Genomic DNA, 19,792 nt, shown 5'->3' with positions numbered 1-19,792 from the left:
AGGTGGACAGAGCTTCAGCCAGACCTCAAAGCTGGTGTTCCATGAGCAGCTTCATGATGGGGAGAAGGCCTACAAGTGCTTGGAGTCTGGGAAGAGCTTCAGGCAGAGCAGCACCCTGATCAGCCATCAGTGCATCCACACTGGGCAGAGGCCCTACGAGTTTCCAGAGTATCAGAAGTGGTTTCAGACCAGCTCCCATCTCCTCCGCCACCAGCGAAATCACACAGAGGAGAGGCCCTTCTGCTGCCATGAGTGCGGGAAGGGCTCCAAGAAAAAATCCACCCTTATCACCCATCGGCACATCCATACTGGGGAGAGGCCCTACGAGTGCCCCACATCATGAGAAGAGCTTCTCCATGAGCTCGGACTTGACCAGACACCAATGGAGTCACCAGTAAGGGAAGTTCTGTGAGTGCTCCAACTGCAGGAAGAGCTTCATGCCCAGCTCCGGCTTCTTTCCCCATTGGAAGTCACACGTTGGGAAGAGCCCTGGTGATCCATGTTCCCTGTGATCCATACTGGGAAGACAGCTGTCCCTTATCCTGCCCCTCCTAATGAACTGATGGGGCAGTGAAAACATGAGGGTCTGCCCATGGCCCTATCATTACATCAATTCCCACCTCAGAACACTGCCAGGGGCAGGAAAGGGTCTCTCTCTCTCTCTTTCTCTCTCTCCTTCTTCCTGAGGAGAAGGGTGTCCTTTCCAGGCAGGGCAAATTGTGGCCAGGCAGACCCAGTGAGTTTTGTTTCAGTTTTCCCTGTAAACAGTTTTATTTATCCCTTCTGTTATCAATATTGTTTCTGTTCCATTTGTTCCTTATTTTGTTGCTGTTCCGAATAAATTGTTCTTATCCCAGCCCAGGATCTTTGCCTTTTGTGCTTTCCATGGGAGGCGGGAGGGCAGCGAGGGCAGCGCAGTTTCAGCGGGAGCAGGAAATTGAGGAATCCCATTCCTGAACCCCAGCAGTTGGAAACTGGGCATTCCAGCTGGTCCCAGCCCTAGTGGCCATGGCAACAGCCTTGGGAGCGGGTCCCTGGCTGGGGCTGTGGGAACCTCTTCCCTCTGGTGCCCAGGGACAGGAGTGGAGGGAACAGCTGCAGCTGAGTTGGGGCAGGCTCAGGCTGAATGTCAGGAAAAGATTTTTGTCCAGAGGCTGTTGGGCCCCTGCCCAGGCTCCCCAGAGAAAGGTCCCAGCTCCAGGGCTCTTGGAGCTCCAGCAGCATTTGGACAGCGCTGCCAGGCCCAGGCTGGCATTGTTGGGGTGTCCTGTGCAGGGCCAGCAGTTGGAACTGGAGAATCCTGATGGGTCCCTCCCAGCTCAGCCAATTCTGTGGTTCTGGGATCCCATGAGCCTGGGGATGGGAACTGTAAGTGGTTGCCATGGCAACGGACTCTGGCTGCAGGCCTGAGCTGGTGTCCATGGCAACCACCCCTGGCATGGGGTCTCCATGGAGCTGCCGAGGGACTGACCATAGCAACAGGGGGCTGGTGATGGTTGCCATGGAAACTGACCATAGCAACAGGGTCCTGGTGATGGTTGCCATGGAAACTGACCATAGCAACAGGGGGCAGATGATGGTTACCAGCGATATTGAAAATAGCAACAGGGAGCTGGTGATGGTTGCCATGGAAACAGACCATAACAGCAGGGGTCTGGTGATGGTTGTCTGCTAAGGATCAGATTTGTCACAGGCCCTCAGAGGGGTTCCATGGGCACTTTCCAAGACCCTCCAGGCTGTTCAAGAGCTGGAATATCACAGGCAGAGACAGGGGCTCCATGGAGACCTCCCAGGGCTTTCTGGGGATGGTAAAGAGCCCTGTGGTCAGAGGCAGTCACAGCCATTCCATGGTGACATCCCAGGGGGACTGTGGGCTGCAAAGGCACCGATCTGTCACAGGTACTCATGGGCGCTCCATGGTGAAATTCCAGGAGTCCCCAGGCTGCCAAAGAGCTGGGATGTCCCAGACACTCACAGGGGTTCATGTCATGGGCACAGGGGGAGCTTCAGGCAAGGTTTATTAGAGAAGCTCCTGCTGGGTCTCAAGGATCAGAAAGGATCCCAAATAGCCCCCACAGATCCCCAAATGTCACCATTCAATCAGAGATAACACAACCTCAGATCACAAGTCTAAGGTCTAAAAGCCACCCTTTTTCAATCCTCTTCTTTTATACCTTAGTTTGCTACAGGTGGACCTCACTGGTCATTTAATCAACACATTTCACATGATTGGCTAATTAAGGCAACACTCTTCATTAAACAACTTTAAGGAAAAAACATCCTATTATAAATATTTTCAAGGTGCCAGTTATTGATGTTTGTTTTATGTTGGGCCTTTCTGGGCGCTGTATGGATATGGGAAAACCTCCTGTAGCAGTTCTGTGCCAGGTAAAAGGAGATGCACAGGACTTTTTTGGTCTTCAGCTTCCTGTTTATTGTTATCTTCTCTAAAGTTTTGCATGCTGTGCCTACCAGGCTCAGCATGCTGGACAAACACCTCAAAGTGGCTCTAAAATGTACGGTTGCAAGGTCTTTTAAAGTTGTCTCACCCAATTAACTCTTAAAATGTACATTATTTCTACTTATCGACCAATAAGTCATCCCTTGATTGTCGACATAACCGCTGCGCTGTGCTTTCCTTGACCAACCACCCTCTGCCACCATCACTGCAGAAAATAGAGTAGATGAAGAAGAAGACAGGGACTACACCCAAATTCCTCCATTTTGCTTGTTATCTGCACCATACTAAAAATCCCAAAACCTAAATTTCTCACCCTAGTGACATAGTATACTATGCTCTATTATCTATTTCACACTTTGGTAAATTCTAACCTGTCTCAAAGTCCTGGAAGTCCTCTCCATGCGTGAAGGTTAAAGGCAGTGTTTCTCTGGGGGTCAGGACCCCTCAGAGCAGACAGAGAAATATTCCCTGGGCCCTGGATTCCCACACATTTAACCTAAAATCCTTTAACTTTTAACATGTGAAGTTACCCAAAAATATTTCAGGTATATAGGATTAGAAGAAGAAAGAGAGAACAACAGAAAGACAGAAGATCCAGAGAAAGACACACACATAGGTACCAACTGCTGATGTTGCAGCATCAAAAACAGAGGAACCCCAGGAGAAGGCAGGATCCACACCCTGGGCTGCCCTTGCGCTCCAGCTTTAACGCCCTGGGCCTTCATGGCCCGCCCCGGGGGTAGGACTGCCAGTTGTTTGCCCAATCAGAGCCAGGGTAACACCAGCTGCTAGTGTGTGATTGATTAACAGCTTGGCCAATCAGAGCATGGTTAACATCACCCCCCCCCCCCCCCAGCTGTGTGATGTACAGCTCTACCAGGCCAGGGCTGGGGGCGGGGCTCTGTCCCACCACAAACCAAGGCCTGACCTGGCCCTGGACCCGCACAGGCATTCCCAGCATCCCAAGGTGTCTTGGGACATCGATCTCATCCAGCCTCTGACAGCAACCACGGTGACACTACGGAACCTCATGGAGCTATGGGTTGGTTGTGACAACGTGGGTGCAAGGACACCATGGTGACACTACGGAACCTCATGGAACCAAGGGGCCATGGTGACACTGGTGCCTCATGGAATCAAGGAGACCAATGTGAAACTCAGGGGCCCCAAGGAACCAAAGGTCCATGGTGACCTTGTGCAGCCCAGAGTGTCACGGAGGAGCCACTGTAACACAGCAAAGGCACATGGAGCTGAGGTGCCATTGAGACACATCAGGGGGTTGTGGAACCATGAAGCCATTGTGACATTGCAAGACCTCATGGGAGCACAGGGCCATTGTGATACTGCAGAATCAAGGGGAACATTGTGACATTCCAGGGCCTCATGGAACCAAGGAGACCATTGGGACACTATGGGGTCCCTCAAAACCAAGGGAACATGGCACAGGTGTGGGTGGCTGGGTCTCCTGGGGATCACCTGACAGGTTCAGTTGACCTTGGCATGTTGAGGGCTGCTTCCCATATGCCCCTGGATTGGGGCTCTGGGCTTTCCTTCCTATGAGAGAGAACTGTCCTTCTCCAGGGACCCATGGCCAAAATCAGGATTCCTCCAGATTTCCTTGTATGCAAAGATTGTTTCCAGATACAGTCTGCCAGTGCAGTCTCACTTCCATGGCCACTGGAGCTGACGGGTCCAGCCGGCCGCTCCTGGAGTCACTGGTGGAGACTGTGAATCTCTCTAAGAGAACCCTGAGTAGTGGCTCCATCTGCGCCATGGTGATGCAGGCAAGAGCAGGACTGCAAAGGGCTGAGGCGAAGGAAGGAAGGAGTGGACACGCGTGTGGATGCCAAGGTGCTTTATTTGACCCAGGCAGGGCCAGTAACGGTGTCAGGGAAAAGCCGTTAGGGAGGCACTGATAAAGGGGAAAGGTGTATGGGGACACGACGGACCAATGAATGAAGCCCAGGGATGGAGCGAGGGAAACTCAGAACCAATAGGAAGGGCCCAAGGGAGGGAAAAGGCTCAGGGGACAAATCATATGTTATGTACGGGAAGATTGACATAGAAATTTCTAGAAAGGAAAGGGGGTTGGTATAATGATTGACAGATAACTGGTGGAAGGAACAAACCATTAGGAGGGAGAACATGGAGGGAACCGAGGGTCAAACGAAATTTTTAACTTATAAAAATAACCAACTTTACAATAAACCCAAATGAAACACACAATGCTACACCAGCTACATCTTTCAACTTAAGACATTTACAAAGGTTGCCATTTTAAGTACTGAGTTTTTGCTCTTTAGTTTTGTTTTTTTCTGCATGCTCTAGTGGCCCCCTTAAATACTACCTGAGAGACCTGACCCTCCTTCCAAAGATGATACCTCCTCTTTTTATTCTTAAGTTCCTCCAAAACCTTCTTGCCCATCCATGCTGGGCATTTACCTCATCGAGTCGTCTTTTGGCACACAGGGACAGTCTGTTCCTGTACCCTCAAATCTCTGTTTTGAAGCATGCCCACCCTTCCTGAACTCCTTTGTTTTTAAGAGCTGCTCCCCAAGGAACTCTCTGAATAAGTCTCCTGAATAGACCAAAGTCTGCCCTATGGAAGTCCAGTGTTATTGATGTTCATCCTGATTTCAAGAAATATTGAGAACTCTATAATTTCACTATCACTGTTCCCCAAGAGACATCCAACCACCACATCTCCCCCTAGACCATCTCTGCTTGCAAACAACAGATCTAACATAGTCCCTCCCCTGCTGGGCTTACCCATCAGCTGCGACAAAAATTTGTCCTCCAAACCCTCTAAAAATTTCCTGGACTGCCTTTTTTCAGCTGTATTGAGTTCCCAGCAGATGTCCAGCAAGTTGAAGTTGCCTTCAAGAACAAGGGCTGATGATACAGAAACATTCTATAGCTGTTTATAGAATGAGTTGTCCAGCTCTTCTTCCTGGTTGGGTGGACAATAACAGACTCCCAGTAGGATGTCAGCCCTCCCTCTAATTGTCACCCATAGGTATTCAACTTCATCATCATTAGTTTCACTGCCTATGGCGTCCAAAGCCCCCCTAATATAAAGGGCCACTCTTCTACCTCTTCTCCCTTTCTTGTCTCTCCTGAAGAGCTTGTAGCCATCCAGTGCAGCACTCCAGACCTGTGAGTCATCCCACCAGATTTCCCTGATGGCAATTACATCACAGCTCTGATGTTGGACCATGGCTTCCCAGCTCTTCTTGTTTGTTACTCATGCTGCCTGCACTGGTATACATCCACCCCAGCTGGGCTGCTGATTTCACCCCTAACTCAGGCTTACCACTCTTGGGCCTGCTTCCAGACAGCCCAGCCGCATCCCCTTTCCCCTTCAAAACTAGTTTAAAGTTCTTTCAAATTCTGCCAGTTCACGAGCTAAAAACCTTCTGTCCTTAACTGAGAGATGGAGCCCATCAGGTTCCAGCAGGCCAGGCACTATAAAAGTTGCCCCGTGATCAAAGAATGCAAAATTCTGTCCATGACACCAACACTTGAGCCACTGTGTTAGGTTGGAATTGGGTGTATGTATTCTATTCCTATCTGTGGAGCAGTTATCATCTCTTAATTGGGCAGTTTACATTATCTCTTCCACAACTAATCCTCCCACCAGGGCAATATCTTCTGTTAATGGGCCATTGAGTCTCATTGCATGACTGATAAAATTACATTATCCCACTGTGAGAAGAACCACCCAGAGTGAGGAGCCAAGCATTCCTGACTGGATATAATCTGAGATTTCAAACACCACAGTAACTCTTTTCCTACTGGATTCCCAGAGGACCAGCTTTCTTCTCCACTGGATTCCAAGAGGAAGATCAAGCCCATCTACACCACCACTGGACCTGCAGAGGAAGACTACACCCTTCTACAAGATCACTGCTCAAACAAAAGCACATCTGTCACTCCAGGAGCACTGCAGCCACAATTTAATGGAAGTGGTACCAACACCCTGACCAACAGGGTGTCAGGTCATATTTTGAACCCTGTCAGCAGGATTTTTTGTACTATTGCACTTCTATTTTTAATTTTCCTAGTTAAGAACTGTTATTCCAATTCTCATATCTTTGCATGAGAGCACCTAAATTTCAAAACTATAATAATTTGGAGGAGGTTTTTCTATTTTCCATTTCAAGGGAGGCTCCTGCCTTCCTTAGTGGACGCCTGTCTTTTCAAACTGACACAATGCCCTGGGAAACTTAGGCAGGTGAGGAGAAACTCAGTGCCGCTTTCCCCCTCTCTCCTGCTCCATCTCCCAGCTCAGCATGGCCCCTGGCTGCAGGACAACCCTGCTGCCAACGCCATCCTGCCGGAGATGCACTGGGGGGATCTCCTTCCCCTTCCCTCTGGCATGGAGACAAATCCCATCCACTCCTTGTCCTTCCTCCCCCAGGGATGGAGCTGAGGATGGAGACCAAGGAGGAAAAATCCCCACAGCAGAACCTCATGGAAGAGGCTGTTTTGAGCGGCTCCACAGTGCAGGAATCACACATGGAGGTAAATCCCTGGAGATCCCAGAGAAGCAGGGGCTCCAAAACCAGCCCAGGATGCTCTGAGAAGGAAAGACCCACTCTGAGCCAGGAAGATGGACAAAGCTTCAGCCAGAGGTCAGAGCTGGTGGCTCATGAGCAGCTTCTTGATGGGGAGAAGGCCCACAAGTGCTTGGAGTGTGGGAAGAGCTTCAGGCAGAGCAGCACCCTGATCCAGCACCAGATGATCCACACTGGGGAATGGGCTTGTTGTTGGAAAAGAAATGAAATTTAGCAAAATATTTAATTATAGTGAGTCGTGTGTGAACTGGTTTGTTAAAAAGTAGTTTTGTAGCCGTTGAAAGTGTGTGTTGGGTTTTGTGTGTTACCTAGCAGGTAGTCTTAGGGATTTAATAAATAATTAAACTAGTGCAGGAAAGTAAGAATGCTAACCTGTCTGGAGGCAGCATACAATGCTCTTAGAATAAGATAAGCAGAGGATTAATGATCTTGTTTGTGAACCAAGGAATGTATCATAAGGGGTCTGTAACCAGGCAAGGGGAACGGGGAACTGTTTCTTAGAGACTAGGCAAGGGGAATGGGAAACTGTTTCTTGGAGACTTTGTTGTGAATCGCATGTATAAGAGGGAAGCATCCATACGTGAATTTGGGGGCTGGGATTTTGGGACGTGAGTCCCCCAGTTCCCCGGGCCCTTAATAAAGCACCCACAAAACTTATCCGAGTTTTGTGTCATCTATCAATCGGGCAACAGTTTTCTGGCGACCGCGGCAGGACTCCAAGGGCTGCTGGGGCGGTTCGCGTCCCGATCCACTCCAAGCCGGCACCGAGCACTTCTCGGGGAGTAATCGGTCATGCCCGACCCCCCGCGCCTGTTGGAAAACTGCCAAGGTAAGCCCGAAGGTGCTTTATATTGGAAAAAGGTGATAATTGGATTTGGATTGGGTGGTTGGTAAAAAAAGCCTAGGCTCCGGCCATAAGACGTCTAAGGACGCAGGACCGGAACTCGCCTCGTATTTGTTTTAGGGAAGGACGGCGAGAAGGTATATTGGTTTAAGGTATATTGGTTTATTGGGATTAAGGGTGGAATTAAAGGTTGTAATATGATGTCTTTTAAAACTTTTAAAACCTTTGTGCAAGCCAATGGTAAAATACCTGGAAATACACCATTAGGTTGTATATTGAAACGGTGGAAAAGTGAGGGGTATTATCAAGAATTGGATAAAAGCAAAATGATAGATTATTGTAATCATTGGTGGCCTGAATATGAGATTGTGGAAGCGGGATGGCCGGTGAATGGTACACTGGAATTGGGGATAATGGAATCTTTGATGCAATTTTTAAGGAGAAATGAGAAATGGGATGAAATACCATATTTGGATTTGTTTTTCATTTTATATCGGAAAGAGGAATGGCAAAAGGAATGTGGTATCTTGGTTTTAGAAGTGAATGATGAAAGGGAGTGTGTGGGATGTAAAGAAAGAAAGGAGCGTAATTTGTATCCTTCAGTCGCGGAAGATTTGTCTTATTGTATAGCACCTCTGAGGGTTCCGGTTGCTCCTAATGTGCCCCCTGCTCCCCCTGCGGATATAGCTATAAAAACAGGATCTAGTGAGAGTGATAGTGATGGTGGTGATGGTGAAAAGAATGAGAGTGTTAAAAGAACTCCGTTAGCAGGGCGGACTCGCAAGGGAAGGAAGGGGCAGAAGGGGCCACAGTTAAGTGCGCCGTTGAGGGAAGCTGTGGGACCACAGGGAGAAAGGATACTTATAAAGGTGCCTTTCTCCCCCGGAGATTTGGTAATATGGAAGCAATCAGCGGAGAGTTATCGGGAGGATCCTGAAAGGGTGGCAAGGGTGGTTAAAATGGTTATAAAGACTCAGGATCCGGACTGGAATGATTTACAGATATTATTAGATACTATAATGGATTCCACGAAAAAGGAAATGGTTATTAGAGCCACTAGAGAAAAGGCTGGAGGTAGCGTGGAAGGTATACAAGAACAGGGAGAAAGAAACTGCAAAAAGACAACAAGCTAGTATTCTGGCTGTAATGCAACAGACAGGGGCAGGAGGAAGACCCATTAGGGGTCGAGGTCGGGGAGGAGCTAATCGCGGACAAAGGGGGTTGGCAAGAGGTCGGGGAGGATTTGGGTTTGCACCTAACATGGGGAGGTTGGATCCAAACCAGTGTGCGTTTTGCCGACAATTGGGACACTGGAAAAATGAATGCCTGGTTAGAGGAGGTATGGGCATGGGAAACATGGGATTAAGGACAGTTCCAATGGGGAATGCTCCTGTGGGAGGATTCACGGGAGGACCAGAAGAAGTTGCTCAAGCACTAGTTTTGTTGGGAAACTATCAGAATCAAAGCTGACTAGAAAAAGATTTAAGGGTAGTTTTAGAAATAGATGGAAAGGATCAAGAATTTATGGTAGACACTGGAGCTACTTATTCTGTACTCAATAGACGATTGGGACCTTTGAGTGACACAACGGTACAGGTGGTGGGGGTAACAGGGAAGCTAGAGGAACAACCATTTTTACAACCTTTAAATCTTAGGTTTGGGGGGAAGGAATTAGATCACCAATTTTTGTATATGCCAAACTGCCCCACACCCCTTCTTGGCAGAGACCTGTTGTCCCGACTTAATGTGAAAATAATATTTGAAGGGGGAAGGGTGAAATTGGAAATACCTGAGGAACAAATAGCAGGCATTTTTGTGATCAAGGAAGTGGATGCCTCTCCTATTCCAGAAGAAATTGAGCAGGCTGTAGTACCCTGGATATGGGAGTCAGGGGTCCCCGGAAAATCTAAAGCTGTGCAGCCAGTAAAGGTGGAACTAAAGGAAGGGGCCCGACCAGTGAGGATAAAGCAATACCCCTTGAAGCTTGAGGCAAGGAGGGGAGTAGCCCCGTTAATTAAACAATTTTTGGTTCAAGGAATATTACAGGAATGTGAATTGGAGTATAATACTCCAATTTTTCCAGTAAAGAAACCTAATGGTAAGTACCGTTTGGGCTATTAATGAAATAGTGAAAGACATACATCCAGTTGTTGCTAATCCTTATACCTTGTTAACATCTGTATCGGAGGAGTTTAAATGGTTCTCAGTGATTGACCTTAAAGATGCCTTCTTTTGCATCCCACTGGCAGTAGAGAGTAGGAAATATTTTGCCTTTGAGTGGGAGAGTCCTGATTTTGGGAGAAAGAAGCAGCTTATGTGGACGAGACTCCCACAGGGATTTAAATGCTCCCCTACTATTTTTGGAAACCAACTGGCCAAGGAGCTGGAGGAATGGAAGATAACCCAGGTAACAATATCCCCATCCTTGTATGTAGTCCTGCAGTACGTGGACGACATTTTTCTGGCTACTAAGGAAAGGGAAATGTGCGTGGAATTAACAATTAAATTACTCAACATGCTTGGCCAAGCAGGGTATCGGATTTCGAAGGAAAAAGCTCAATTGGTCAAAAATAGCGTTATTTACCTCGGTTGTGAGATCACACAAGGGCAGAGACGTTTGGGAGTAAACCGAATAGAGGCAATATGTACTATTCCTTTGCCTCGTAACCATCAGGAATTGAGATCTTTTCTAGGAATGGTGGGATGGTGTCAACTGTGGATCATGAATTTCGGTCTCCTAGCCAAGCCATTATATGAGGCCTTGAAGCAGCATCGGTTGGAGTGGACGACACAGCAAAAGAAGGCCTTCCAGGAATTGAAGCAGGCACTAAAGGAGGCCCCAGTCCTAGGACTCCCTGACGTGACCAAGGAATTCCAGTTATACATGAATGAGAGGCAAAAACTGGCATTGGGGGTCCTCACCCAGAAGGTGGGATCCTGGAAGAGGCCAGTGGGATACTTCTCTAAACAACTGGATTTGGTAAGTTCCGGGTGGGCCTCGTGTTTACGAGCCGTGGCGGCAACAATAATTCTTATTCAAGAGGCCCGGAAATTGACTTTGGGGGCAAAAATGAAAGTGTTTGTTCCCCATATGGTCATGGCCGTTTTGGAGCAAAAGGGGGGTCACTGGCTATCATCCAGTCGAATGTTGCAATACCAGGCTATCCTGAGAGAACAGGATGATATTGAAATAAGGACTACTAATCATGTTAATCCAGCAGAGTTTTTACGCAGTGACCAGGAAGCTGGGGGACTGGTGCATGATTGTGTAGAGGTAATTGAACAAGTATATGCCAGCAGACCCGACCTAAAGGATGAACCATTGGAAGAACCTGAATGGGAACTATACACTGATGGATCCGGTTTTGTCGAGAATGGGACTCACTATGCTAGGTATGCAGTGGTAACATTGGATCAGGTAATAGAGGCAAAGGCTTTGTTACCTGGAACTTCGGCCCAGAAGGCAGAGGTGATTGGACTCACCAGAGCCCTGTATTTGAGCAAGGACAAAAGGGTTAATATCTGGACAGATTCTAAATATGCCTTTGGTGTGATTCATGTACATGGGGTGTTATGGAAGGAAAGGGGGCTTTTGAATTCACAGGGAACCAACATCAAGCACCGGGAAGAAGTGCTACAGCTACTGGATGCGGTACACAGTCCCAAAGCAGTTGCAGTAATGCATGTTAGAGGACATCAGACTGCGGAAGGAGACGTTTACAGAGGAAATCGATTTGCTGATGTTACAGCACGGCAAGTGGCACGGGAAGTATGGACTCAAAGGGCATTGGTACCGGTAAGAACAAATCCGGCTACCCCATACTTGAATCAGGAGCCCAAATATTCAATAGAAGATGGAAAACTAATAAACTTCCTAGGGGCACAGAAGAATCAACTTGGGTGGTACGTTACACCAATGGGACAAATAGTGGTACCTACCCACATAATGAAATTTATTTTGGAATCTGAACATAATAAATGTCATTGGGGGGCAGAAGTATTGGTAAAATTTTTGAAGAATGAGATAATCTCTAATCAGATGTTAACAATGGCAAAAAGAGTTAATGCAATGTGCCCGGTATGTTTGAAAAATAATCCAGTAGTTAGGAGACAAATACAAATGGGAAAGTTGCAAGTCGGGCCACAACCAGGAGATTACTGGCAAGTTGATTTTTCTGAACTGCCTAGGGCACAGGGATACAGATACTTTTTAGTGTACGTATGTACATTCTAAGGGTGGCCGGAAGCTTTTCCATGTAGAACTAATCAGGCTAAGGAGATGGTAAAAACCTTGCTAAAAGAAATAATACCAAGATTTAGAGTACCTTTAGGATTGTCATCAGATAGGGGTCCACATTTTATAGCCGGGATAGTGCAGGAATTAGCACGAATGTTAGATATAACCTGGAATTTGCATACCCCCTGGAGACCTCAGTCTAGTGGGCAGGTGGAAAGGATGAATCAAACCCTGAAAGGACAAATCAAAAAGATTTGCCAGGAAGCTAAACTGCACTGGCCTCAAGCTTTGCCTTTGGCCCTACTCAGGATTCAAATTAAACCAAGGGAAAAAGTAGGCATAAGTCCATATGAGATATTATATGGCAAACCATATCATGCAACTGTATTAAAAGGGGACGTACATGTGAGTGGGGATCAGGCGATTGCAGAGTATGTTATGTCACTTAATAAGATCTTGAGTTCTTTAAGAAATACGTTACAGTGGAATAGACCGCTCACGCTGGAGAATTCTGTCCACGACATCCAGCCTGGGGACCAGGTGTACGTCAAGAAGTAGATCACGGATCCGCTACAGGAATCATGGAGCGGACCCCACCAGGTGATGATGACGACCTACACGGTGGTGAAGGTCCAGGGGATGGATGCTTGGATCCATTACACCAGGGTAAAGAAGGCACCGTTCCAGTGGGAAACCCAGATAGTGTCTCCAACCCGGATGATCTTCCGCGCAAAGCCGCCTTCTTAATTATATTACTGCTTGTGATCATGAGACTATTACCCGTTCAAGGGTCTACTCTTGTACAGGTTGAAGAAACAAAGGTTACAGTCATGGAAGGGATGGATGTTCAATTAACTTGTGTTATCTTTGACAGCCAGAAAGTTGAGGCCGGTGAAGTTATTGCAATATGGCAACGGGGGGCTGAAAGAAGCCGAGGCAAGATAGGAGTCGGTTGGGATCAGGATAAACAACAAGGAAACACGGTACTGAATCTTACCAAGGTAACCACAAACGATACGGGAGAATATACATGTTTGGTCAAAATACGGGATAGTTTTGATTACAAAAGAGTGAGTATGAGGGTTTTGCCATGGACAGGGGATCGTGCTGAAAACATAAAGGTTAATCCAGTATCAATGGCAGTGGACATGTGGGACGGGCCACCTCTCAGAATAAATTGTTCCTTCCTAGTAAGATCAAGATATCAAAGGAACCTTTGGATCAAATGGTGGAAGCAAAATAGGGAACTGACCTGGGACAGAATAGAGGACGGGACCAATTGGTGGGGGAAAGGAAGACAAAGGTTGTGGGTGGTCGAGTGTCACTAATCCTAGAATAGGAAATGCATGGTGGAGGCATGACAGAATGATGTTATCCTTACAGAGACACGGTAGGAGTAGACGGGAGGTTAATGATACAATAGAACGAAATACTGAGCAGGAAAATTTAGTGGCAGGATTAATCAGAGATTTTGGGATCATGCAGAATGTGACTAAAATAACAGCTTGCCTGCCATTGCCACAGGCTGCAGGTGAACCAATTCCCTGGGGAATAATACCGGTAACCAAAATGCCTGAAACATTCAAGAATGTTTCATGGTCCTGCCAGTCAGTTCCCAAACCAGTAGATGTATGGAGGGATTTGTTTATGACCATTCGGGCTATGACTAGAGAGGAATGTGAAAAGAAATCCAATCATTATGGTTGGATTCAAAATACCAGGAGGTGTTTAATTGCAAGCCCAATAGATGAGCCATGCAATACAGTACGAATAAGAACGAAATCCCAACGAAATGAGATGAGTTGTCAGAATGTCACACAGAACTTTGACACCTGGAATAGTTGGAAGACATTATGGGGACCTAGTGTTTTGGAACACTATAATTACTTTGGGGAAGTACAATGGTGCATCCAATGGTCAGGAGTAAAGAATCAGTCACATTATAGGGCCCTTATCACGTCTACATCTTCCTGAGAGTTCAGACCGCAGAAAGAGGATTGGAATTGTACTTGGAGGTTTTTACATGTGATACACCAGAAGACCGAATTGGATTGGTACCGGTGAAAATGGCATTAAAGTGGGGATGCGAGTGTAGGGGGTATGATCACACGGTTAGCAGAGTCCATGGATGGGCCTATAGATTGCAGATATACTACTGTGCATAGCCCTGGAAATCTAGTCTGGGTGTTGGGACACGGACAGTGGACCACACATTTACCTCTAGATGGATCAGTAACACAAATCACCCTAGGGGTTCCCACATTGTGTCCATACTGGAAACAGAATAGATTGATCCAAAGGAAAGGACTCAGAAAGAGGGAAGAATCCCTAGAGGAGCAGTGGCATGAACCTGGCTCAGGAGTGCAATTTGGATGGATATTGGAGTCATTATTCCCTCCGGTAGCGACCTATCGAAACAGGGAAATGCTCAACAATTTGTTAGGATGGACAGAAATGTTGGCAGCAGCTACTAAGAAGGGATTTAAAGATCTAAATTTGCAATTGCAAGCTACATCAAGAATGACCCTACAAAACAGAATGGCATTGGATTTGCTACTGTTAAAGGAACATGGAGTTTGTGGTTACCTGAGTAGGAGAATAGATCATTGCTGTGTACACATTCCAAATGTTACACTTGAAGTTGAGAAAGATATTTCTCAACTGGCAGAAGTGGAAACAAAAACCAAGGAAATTGAAAAGGAAGCACAGCATAATTGGATAGGAGCAGTATTTGATTCTTTGGGGCTTCACCTGTCTGGCTGGCTTACGTCTGCTATACAATATGTACTAATGTTTTTAGTATTTCTAGTGACTATATGGATTGTATATAGATGCCTCTTAGGTGTGATCGAAAAGGAAAAGAAGCGATCTCTCCGGTTGCTGAAGGCGATGACCCGCGGGCGGCAGAATGAAAAACACTCCCCACCTCGTTATGAAGATGTCACTGTCAATACTGTTGATTGAGCATCCTTGCAGCAGGACTGAAGGATGCTCAAAAGGGGGGAAATGTTGGAAAAGAAATGAAATTTAGCAAAATATTTAATTATAGTGAGTCGTGTGTGAACTGGTTTGTTAAAAAGTAGTTTTGTAGCCGTTGAAAGTGTGTGTTGGGTTTTGTGTATTACCTAGCAGGTAGTCTTAGGGATTTAATAAATAATTAAACTAGTGCAGGAAAGTAAGAATGCTAACCTGTCTGGAGGCAGCATACAATGCTCTTAGAATAAGATAAGCAGAGGATTAATGATCTTGTTTGTGAACCAAGGAATGTATCATAAGGGGTCTGTAACCAGGCAAGGGGAACGGGGAACTGTTTCTTAGAGACTAGGCAAGGGGAACGGGAAACTGTTTCTTGGAGACTTTGTTGTGAATCGCATGTATAAGAGGGAAGCATCCATACGTGAATTTGGGGGCTGGGATTTTGGGACGTGAGTCCCCCAGTTCCCCGGGCCCTTAATAAAGCACCCACAAAACTTATCCGAGTTTTGTGTCATCTATCAATCGGGCAACATTGTGAGTGTGAGGAGTGTGGGAAGAGCTTCAGCTACAGCTCCTACCTTTTCAGGCACCAATGCATCCACACTGGGGAGAGGCCCTACGAGTGTCCCGAGTGTCAGAAGAGGTTTCAGACCAAGTCCTATTTGCTCCGCCACCAGCGGATTCACACAGAGGAGAGTCCCTTCCACTGCCCTGACTGTGGGAAGGGCTTCAAGCACAACTCACCCACCTAAACGTGACCCACCAGCACATCCACACCTGGGAGAGGCCCTACGAGTGTCCCCAATGTGGGAAGAGCTTCACCCACAGCTCTCACTTGACCAAACACCAATGGAGGCACTGGTAAGGGAAGCCCTGCAAACACTCCAACTGCTGGAAGAGCTTCATGCACCACTCCAGCTCCATCCCCCATTGGAGGATCCACGTTGGGCAGAGCCCTGGTGTCCCACATTCAGTGATCCATGCTGGGAGGACACCTGACTGGTTATCCTTTTGGTTTGGCCCCAATTTCCTCTTGATTTTTCTTTATCATTTAAAAACATATGAAATAAGAATAAAAAGGTAGAAATTTATCAAAGATGTTGAAAGTTCCATCGGTTAACATTTACTTGAGCAGGAATTTCTGGTTTTGGGACATATTCTGGAAGATTTGTAGGTTCTTGGGGGATTTCAGGAAGTGTTCTCCCTATCTTTGCACTGCAAAAGTCAAGATGGATTGATCTGTCATCTCAAAATGACACAGTCCCACTGAAAAAATTCCAATCTTACACTCAAGGGACTCAATCCCATTACAAATTGCCTTGTTCCCACCTCAAAAAAACATAGTCCCATGCTAAAACTACTCAATTCCACAGCCTCCAGGGTGAGATAGGATTGGATACAGACAGGGAGTAGTGGGGCCCAAATTTGAGGGTATGGGATCGGGATTGTGGGGGGCTGGGTGTGTGGGATGTATTTTGATAGCAAATAAAACTTTCAGAACTATTGGTTTCTGTCCCATTCATTTTCCATCAGTTCCAGTTCTGTTTTTCAGTGTCACCTTCTCAGCTGATTGTGTTTGCGTCTCCTTTCTCTCCTGCCTCTCTTTGCCTGCTCTGTTTCTCTCTCAGTGTCTCTCTTGACCCAGGGCAGCTCCCACTGGAGACCCTGCCCTGATTAAATTCCCAATCCAGGAGCTACAACAACCATGGGTGAAGTTATGAAGGCTGGCAGTGAAATGTCACTGTAAGATCTTGCTCCACTTGGCTTTTGGCTCCTTCTTAAGGTCTTTGCCTCCCAGGGCAGGAACATCTTTTCCTGGCTGGGAACTGGAATTCCAGCCCCTGGGAGTGTGTGCCATGGATCCCAGAGGGGCATTCCCAAGGCTCCCAGGGTGCTGCTCCTGCCATGCCTCCCAAGGAACTGTGCAGGGCCAGGGGACAAGGTCCAGCAGCTCTGTTGGTTCTGCAGTGCCACAAGGGCCCCTGGTTCCATGAGTTTCCCTACTGCCAACAGCGGTTCCTTGGTTCCCATGATGCCCTGCTGTGTCACCATGGATATTTGGTGTCATGAAGTTCTTCAGTGTCACAATGGCCTCCCTCGCTCCATGAGCTTCCACAATGTCACAATGGCCTCCGTGGATGGGCAGTGTCATCATGGACCATTGTCATAAACCTATGTAACACTGCATATCCTCATGGAAACCAAGGGGCCAGTGGGACACTGTGGGAAGTTGTGGAACCAAGGGGATCATTGTGGCACTGTTGGGGCCCATGGAACCAAGTGGCCATGGTGACACTGTGGGGCCTCATGGGAACAAGAGACCATTGTGAGCCTGCAGGGCTGGAACACCCCAGAACACTGAAATGCTGGGGGTAACCAAAGGTTCCTTGACTTGAGTTTGGTGCACAGGAGAAACACCAACCAGATATTCTCAACATGGCCAGATGCGAAAAATATTCTTGGTAGGAGGGGACCCACAAGGATATTCAAGTCCAGCTCTTAAGTGAATGGCCCACATAGGGAGTGAACCCGCAGCCTCAGTGATACCAGCACCATGCTCTAAACAACTGAGCTAAAAGGTCAAAATGACACAAAATTTTACTAGCAAAATATGGACAAAGTCAAGGAACTTTGGCAAAGGGTTTAATAGAACATCGCCTTCAATATGAAACCGTTATCATAGCATGAACTTCAATTACTTAGCAAATTTAATCTAAAAGCCTTTATCCCTTAAGATGTTAAGTTACCCAAAAATTTTCCAGGTAAGTAGTATTAGAAGAAGAAGAAATAGAGAACAACAGAAATACAGAAGATCTATAGAAAGACACGCACATAGGTACCAACTACTCAAGTTCCAGCATTGCTAACAGAGGAACCCCAGGAGAAGGCAGCATCCAGGCCATGGGCTGGCCTCGTGCTCCAGCTTTTACCCCCCTGGGCCTTCATGGCCTCGCTCCTGGGTTGGGACTGCCAGTTGCTTGTCCAATCAGAGTCAGGGTAGCAGCAGCTGCTAGTGTGTGATTGATTCACTGCTTAGCCAATCAGAGCTAGATTAGCACTGTCCCACACAGTGAAGCTGTGTGATTGACAGCTCTGCCAGGCCAGGGGGGCAGGGCTTTGTTCCACCACAAACCAAGGCCTGACCCAGCCCTGGCCCCACTCAGGCATTCTGAGCATCCCAAGATGTCTCGGGACATCGATCTCATCCAGCCTCTGACAGTGACCATAGTGACACTACGGAACCTCATGAAGCCGTGGGTCAGTTGTGACAATGCAAGTCTAAGGACACCACGGTGACACTACAGAACCTCAAAGAATCAAGGGTACTGTTGTGCAACTCAGGGGTCCCATGGAAGTAAGGGTCAATGATGAAACTGTGGGACCCATGTATAAAAGAAGCCAGCGAGGCCACATGGAGACAATGGACCTGTGTGACTCTGTTGGGGCTCATGAAACCAAGAAGCCATTGTGACATTGCGAGACCTCATGGAATAATGAGACCATTGTGACAGTATATGGGCTTCATGAAATCAAAGGAACATGGAACAGGTCTGCCTGGTTTAGCCTCCTGGAGTCTGTCTGACAGGTCCCACTGAATTTGACATGTCAAGGGCCACTTCCCATCTGACTGTGAAGCACTGGGGCTCTGTGCTTTTATTCCTGTGGGAAAGAACTGTCTTTCTTGTCTAGGCACCCATGGCCAAAATTGGGATTCCGTGTCTAAAATTCTCTATATCTAAGGGTTACTCCCAGAACAAATCTGCCCGTACAGTCAAACCTGGCTAGACTTGGCCTCTGGTGACTGCCTCTCATCTGATCCTGAACTACTGGACCTCACTTGTTTCCTTCCTATGGAGACCACTGCAACACTGCGGGGCAATGTGGAACCAATGGGCATGGTTACGCTGTAAGAACTTGTGGAACCAAGAGGATCATCGTGACACTGTGGAGTCTTGAAGAACCATGGAGACCATTTGGACACTTTGGAGCCTTGTGAAATGCAGGTCATCATAGTGAAACTGCAGGGTACCATGGATCCAAGGGACCAGTGTGACACTGTGGGGCCTCATGGAACCAAGGACATCTTTGTGGCTCTGTTGGGCCGCATGGTCCCAAGGGCCCAGTGTGAAGCAGCGGGGCTTTGTGGAGCCAACAGGCTATTGCTGCATTTAAGATCCTTGTGGAGCCAAAGAGCCATTGTAATCCTGCGAGGCACCATGGATCCATGGAGAGTATTATGGCATTGCAAGGCCCCATGGAATCATGGAGACCATTGTGACCCTGCAGGGCCTCATGGAAGGAAGGGGCCATTGTGACAATATGGGAATTTGTGGAAGCAAGAGGATCATTGTTGCACTACTGGGCCCCAATGGAACCAAGGGGCCACTGGACACAGCGAGGCTTTGTAGAACCAACAGACCATTAGGACACTGTGGGCCCTTGTGGAACCATGGAAACCAATAAGATCCTTAAGGATTTGTGTCATCAAGGGGCCATTATGACACCTGAGGGCATCATGGAAGCAAGAGAACCATTGTGGCACTGGAAGGCCTCATGAAAGCAAGGAGCCATTGTGACACTGCACACAAACTTCATGTTCCCTGTGGAAGCAAGGGAACATGAAATAGGTGTGGCTGCCTTGGCCTCCCAGGGGTCACCTGACAGGTCTGGCTGACCTTGGAATATGGAAGGCCTCT

The sequence above is a fragment of the Melospiza melodia genome, unplaced genomic scaffold (assembly GCF_035770615.1).
Source record: "Melospiza melodia melodia isolate bMelMel2 unplaced genomic scaffold, bMelMel2.pri scaffold_32, whole genome shotgun sequence".
NCBI classification, from domain to species: domain Eukaryota; kingdom Metazoa; phylum Chordata; class Aves; order Passeriformes; family Passerellidae; genus Melospiza; species Melospiza melodia.
The sequence above is the reverse complement of the archived record's forward strand: the minus strand, read 5'-3'. Positions refer to the sequence as shown.